The sequence below is a fragment of the Limulus polyphemus genome, unplaced genomic scaffold (genome assembly GCF_000517525.1).
Source record: "Limulus polyphemus unplaced genomic scaffold, Limulus_polyphemus-2.1.2 Scaffold1050, whole genome shotgun sequence".
Classification (NCBI taxonomy): Eukaryota; Metazoa; Arthropoda; class Merostomata; order Xiphosura; family Limulidae; genus Limulus; species Limulus polyphemus.
The window spans coordinates 150838-157088 of record NW_013666660.1 but is presented as its reverse complement, the minus strand read 5'-3'; the positions used below and the strand labels follow the sequence as shown (position 1 = coordinate 157088).

General features: G+C 33.3%; 1 protein-coding gene across 1 annotated transcript in view; it reads left to right on the top strand.

Annotated features, from left to right (window-relative positions):
* The first annotated feature begins 5544 nt into the window (after window positions 1–5544).
* The window catches only part of LOC106461875 (eyes absent homolog 1-like), an 88469-nt gene continuing 87762 nt past the window's right edge, over window positions 5545–6251 (top strand). Inside the window, exon 1 of the mRNA XM_013921741.2 lies at window positions 5545–5844. The gene's annotated coding sequence lies outside the window, so the exon portion shown is untranslated. The remainder of the gene's footprint in view (window positions 5845–6251) is intronic.

The following is a 6251-nucleotide window of genomic DNA, read 5'->3' as shown; positions in this document are numbered from 1 at the left end:
GTGTTCAACATAACGAGAGGGATCTCTGTCTGGAAAAGGACACAAAGTCAGGTGTATACAAATTGCTTCCAAAACATATCTGTTCAATCGTTGGTAGAGAGTGAAATGAGTATTTATGCGATTCCTTAAAAGACATGCTGGTCAAGTATTAGATCAATTATGGAAAGCCAACAGAGAGTAGGGTGTGCTTAATACATGAAAGCCTTATGACGCAGTTTTTTTTGCGATGAAAACTATGCTGCAGGGCTGTTTTCAAGATGCATGGTGGTAAGACAAAGCATGGCATGATGTGATGACATGATTGTAATGACATGGTGAGGCTCAAAAATGTTTTAATATAATATACTCAACCTCTGAAACACCGATTTACGTACAATAGTTTGTCATGCCAGAAAATAATGCTTGCAATAAAACAAAGTAATACAAAAGTAATAGAAGATGAAACACGTATGAGAAAAAGAAAGATTCAAAAAACATTTATACATACACCTAAATCATCACACCTTCAGTTAACCTAGTAAAGAAGTCAGAAAAACTTAAGCATTCCACCTGAAGCCATTTAAATTTATTAGCTGATTAAAGCTTTAATAGTGAAGACCTCAATATGATGGATTGCACACTAGCCTCTCTAACAAGACCCAGGATCAAATATCAGCTCTGATCATCCAAAAAATTCTTCCTCGGGATTTTCCTGAAGATGGCAGCAGATTGACAACCTAAATGTAGAACATGAATTTATTAATAACTGGTAATAATAATAAAAACACCTAATTAATAATAAGACTTAAGTGATCATATAGGCTACTAACCATAATAACAGTAACTGGGATTACTTTAACGATACTTATAATATATTTGAGACTGAATAGAACAAAAGGAGTATCATAAGTTCAAATAGAAAAGTGTTTTAAGATTTTAATGAAAGCTGGACGAATAACGACTGGAAGAAAAGAACAACCGTTAGAATGAAATTACTAAAATATTCTCAACTAACTTTGAAACTGTAGTATGCAAATGCTACATATCTTACTCTCCCATGGTTTCTACTTATCATCTACAAAAACCTTACATTTTCTAATTTTGGAACCTATTAATCCTGGTTGAGATTGTGTATACAAATTCAACCCATAGTATTACTTTTTGTAGCTTAACGAGTCAAGGAACTTATTTGCTGTATTATGAGGTAATTGAACTATGTCCTTCTTGACCTTATATGTTGATGAATACTTTTGTGACTGTCACATGAAACTCCTGGATTTTGTTGCCTATATTCTGATTTCTCAACTGCAGAGAGAATGTGCTTTGTGAATGCACAATGTGGAACTTTTCGGGAGAGATTGGTTCTGATGTTTGAGGAGAACAGACTCGTTTATGTCCTGAAGAAGCAAATACTTACTTACTGGTGAATTTTATCATAGTTCAGTTTACCTTTTTAAAATTACTTCACAAGGTAATAGTCCATCCAACTGGATAATTAACCCTTTTTCACTAAATGAATTGTTTATGTTATTGAAGCTTCAAACTTTCAATCTTTTTGCAATACATCACTGCACTTTTCTTTCTGGTACATGTGTGCAGGTAAAAATTTGAATTACCACAAATATACTATTCTAGTTAGACCAGTCTATTGAATTAACTACATGATTTACTTGATTCATTTTTAGCCCTGATCTATATAGGCAGCTTGTGTAGTACGAACATACAATAAATTTTCCAACTCCTTTATTTAACCCTTTGAGATCGCATATACGTTTCATATTTTCCATGCATATAAATGTATATGGTTTTAATTATAGAGCATTTGTCAAGGAATTGGCTAAGCTCCTTTCGCTCAAGTTACCTATTGTTCTGGATCATTTCTGTATGGTATTATGTGAAACAGACAGCGATCTTTTCCACTGATAGGTTAGGTGATACTTTGAGAATAAATACTTCCTAATTTTTCGATAGAATCGACATTCAGTGATGTAGGTAGCGCACGTGTCCTGAGAAAAATAACATTATTGCTTCATGTATGTAATGCTACTTCATTTTAGTCTGAAAGGGATTTTTCAAAGATTTTTACTAACTTCAAACAGATTTTTCATTGAGAGCTGCCAAACCTCCAATAAATACATTCATTTGTCTTTTGATTATGTTTAACGTTCACTAAAGATTATTTCACTCTGATGTACATTATGTCCAGCCTCTTTCTTTTCAGATTTGGTCAGTGACACATTTTAGTCGATTGTAACTTACCTTAGAATAATAAAGAAATATTGGTTTGATATAATTTTTTATTTTATAAAAATTTGAATTACAAACGGACCGTTTTAAGCAGATTTTATTCTCCTTGTAACTCTAACATGCATGCTTTTTTACATGTGTAGAGCCTTAGCAGTCAACAGAAGATGTTTTAAAGTGTTGTTTGAACTGAATATCTATTGTTGAAGGAGCTTTTTGCCCGAACATTCAATTAGGGTTTTGTGAAATTTCTTGTGATCCCTATTATGAACCACTATGTGTGTGTTGTGAACAGTAATTTTATGATCAATTTCTTTTTAGTTATATATTTTTAGAAAGGGAAACATGACCAATAGGAAAACGAAATTAGCTAACTAGTATGTGCTTTCTTTTTATGAAACTTTATCACTTTTTACACTCTAGTGTAACGAATTTATTATTATGTATTTATTTTTAGTATGAACATTGTTTTTATTGAATTTCTATTTAGAAATATGCGTGACTTGTAGTATGAAAAATGTGTTGCGTATAACGAATTTGTTATATATTTAGTTTAATGTCAACGTTTGTTTCGAATAAGTTTATATTTGAGGACGTGTCTAGCTTACCGTGTTAGTTACGTATGCGAAACTCCCGCCAATTCTCCAAGATTGTAGAATATTTGTGAACACAAGAATCAACATTATATCCACTTCCATAACCGGTATTATCCGAAGTTTCGAGAAAATGTGTCCTGTCTATAAAAACAGCGGGGCAACACACCAAAAAACAGAGAAGAGAGCTAATATACAAGTCTGCTAGGAAACTGTTATAACCATGTGTATGCAATAAACTGTGATTCTGCTAACCCTTACAAACCGGAAAATATACTACATTTGGCCAGTACAGCTATAAATTTTGAACGTCAGTGAATTCTCATCAAACGTTTGTAACTTTCCAAAAGTATTGCTGGTTTCTCACCGGACATTAGTGGTTTTATGAAAATATTATCTTACTTCGACGGTCCAACAATTCAGTGCTTGACAAAATTAGCTAGCTTTCCGATAATTGCACGTAGATCGTCTTCAAATTAATTCGCTGGATATCAAGGAGACTCTGAACTAGGAAGATGATTTTAGGTTATTTGTAAGTTTGTGAAATTTCTGTTTATGAAACTTTGTTTGTAATAACTAATTGCAATAGTTGCCATTGTAAATTATACTGTTTTATATATATATTAAAACGTATTTGTGTCAAAACAAAAACGGTGTGAATCAATCTTGTTGGCAAATAGCGTAAATTAAATAAAATATCGGCATATTTCTAAACACTAAATCCAGGGTACAGTTCAACTATTAAAAGTTAAATTATTTAACGCGGCCTTGGATTATTTCAAGTTCTCAATACGTAACGCTAGGAACAGATTTTGTTAAAGAAAGTGATTTCTTAAAACTTTGTTAAAATACGTTAGTGAATTGTGAAATTGAACAAAATAAACCACGGTAGTATAGTAGCGTCATCTGTTGATCGTTCTGTAAACATTATTTTCTAAAATATTCTGCATTTTTTAAACCTTCAGTGAGCTAACCAGTGATACATCTTATCTTACTTTCAGATTATAATAAATATCCGTAAGATATATATACACACACACACACACACACACACACACATATATATGGGCTAAATGACAGTTAAATTAAACTAATTGTAACATTAATTGCTGTCTGACTCTACATAACGGATGTATTTTTATACAGAAAGAACATTGACAAAAATATGGATTATTGATGTTAAATTGTATGAAGAATACAACAGATTTGCTTATTTAACATTTATGTATGCAAAAGTAAATAATTGTATATTTCTTATTCTCTTATGCATTTACTTTTTTAATTGAATATTGTGTGTAAATAAGTGAATTTCTTTCTCTTTTTATCTCAGTAATATTAACAGTTTAACAACAGGACATACATATATTTCTGCTCTCATTTACAATACTTAAAAATCTCTGTCATAAAACATTATTATTTTTATTTGTAACGTGCATGGAAATACAATTCGTCAGTAGAGCATGGTTAACTCCACATTGCTGTAGGAAGCAATTTTGGGGTGGTCAGGCCATTGCACAACCAAACAATGTGTGCAAAGCATGGCTTTTCTAGGGGGATCTGGGAGTATGACCCACAGAAAAGTTTAATTTAATGCTATGAGATTGAATATTGAGCCATTTTAACTTTAAATACTGCATACACACAGTGTAATGTATTGAATTAAAAGAAGCAAGTTTTAATACAAAAGCTGTAGCTATACATGCCATGAAAAAGTGGACTCGTTCCCGCTTCCTATAATCCTGTTCCTACAATCTTTTGAGTTTAAATTCGACCTAGATTAGGATTTTAAAGTCACACTCCTACACTAAATGCATAGATTAATCAAGATAGAAGAGGCTGAGCATAGTATAGTTGTTAGTATATTAGGATCCGAGAATTCATGGTTGGCATCCTGTTACTATAAAAAATCGCGCTCCGCATTTTGAGGTCATGGATGCGTTATAAAAGTTGCAGTAAAATCCCTTTATTCGTCTAAAGTAGCTCAAGAGTTGACTGTGGATTAGTTGTCCATAAAGAAGAAAGTCGTTAAACAAAAGCTTTAATTAAATGTACTTCAAAAGCAAAAGATTGAACTTTGTGACAATATCATTTTGTTTATTTGTTTATGTTAAGCACAAAGCTACACAATGGTCTATCTGTGCTGTGTCCATCACAAGTATCAAGACTAGCTTTTTAGTGTTATAAGCCTTCAAACTTACCACTGTGCCCCTGAGAAACAATATCAATTTTGGGGGAAACTCTTAAACTGTTGCACAATGATTTGAATGTACGACAATGCAACCATAAAATTGTTTATAGATATTAGGAAGTTAAAACTGCGTTTAATTTCACGTCATTTCAGAGAGAAGATTGCAAGATTTAAGTTTTAGTCGGTGATTTTCTGTTGTTACATATATACAGCAAGATTAGAATGGTGCCGCAAAGTCTTAGCACATCCTGTCTTCATATCAACCGAATATTCCTGGCGTATAGTCATCGCTTAAGAACCGTCGATAGTCATGATATGATGAGAATAAAGACCCCACCCCCTGTCAGATCAGTGATTAATTTAGAAATCCTCCGCTAGATGGTGAATTAACGAATTTTGTTTGACAAATATAATCGACATGGGAGGAACCAATAGAAAGCAGCTGTCCGGTACTCGTTGGGTGCTATGAAAGGCGGAGGAAAGCTACGCCTATAGGAGGGTCGCTCGTAGGTGGTCTCCGATATCTAGAACTTCGTCGGGATGTAGGATCGAGCAGATAGCGAACAATATTGTGCTTGTTGTTTAGCCACGCGACCTATGGCTGCCCATATCGGTCGTAAGTGGATGAACAGACCGTTGCATTAGAAGCTAGGCAATTAGCGGCTTCCAGAGGTCTAGTCTTACTTCCGGTGCTATGCTGTTTTTCTTTTCAAGTATTAATGAATTCCTAAGAACTTAATATCTGGAAACTTTCATTATATTGTATTATCTTGTGTAACAACAAAAGCCATCACGGAACGCCATATCTGTCCCGAGATCTTCGCATCGTTGCCACACGAGGTAATATTTTCATGTAAAAAAATAAAATAATATATATATATATATGTGTGTGTGTGTGTGTGTGCGTGCGTGCGTGTGCATGTGTGTGTGCGCGTGTGTGTTGCAAACAGCAATTTTATGACCAATTTCTTTTTAGTTATATATTTTAGAAAGGGAAACACGACCAATAGAAAAACGAAATTAGCTAACTAGCAATAGATTTTATTAACGAAAGTGATTTGTAGGGAGTGGCAAACTACAATATATACGCTGAGTATGAATGTTACTTTAAACATAAAACTACTATCATTCGACTGTAAAGAACTGGGGGCGATATTAGTGTAAGCGGCTACTGAAATAAAATTAAAAAAAGCGAAGAAAACCAGGGACTATACATATATATAGAACCATTTAGTAAGTCAAGTAGA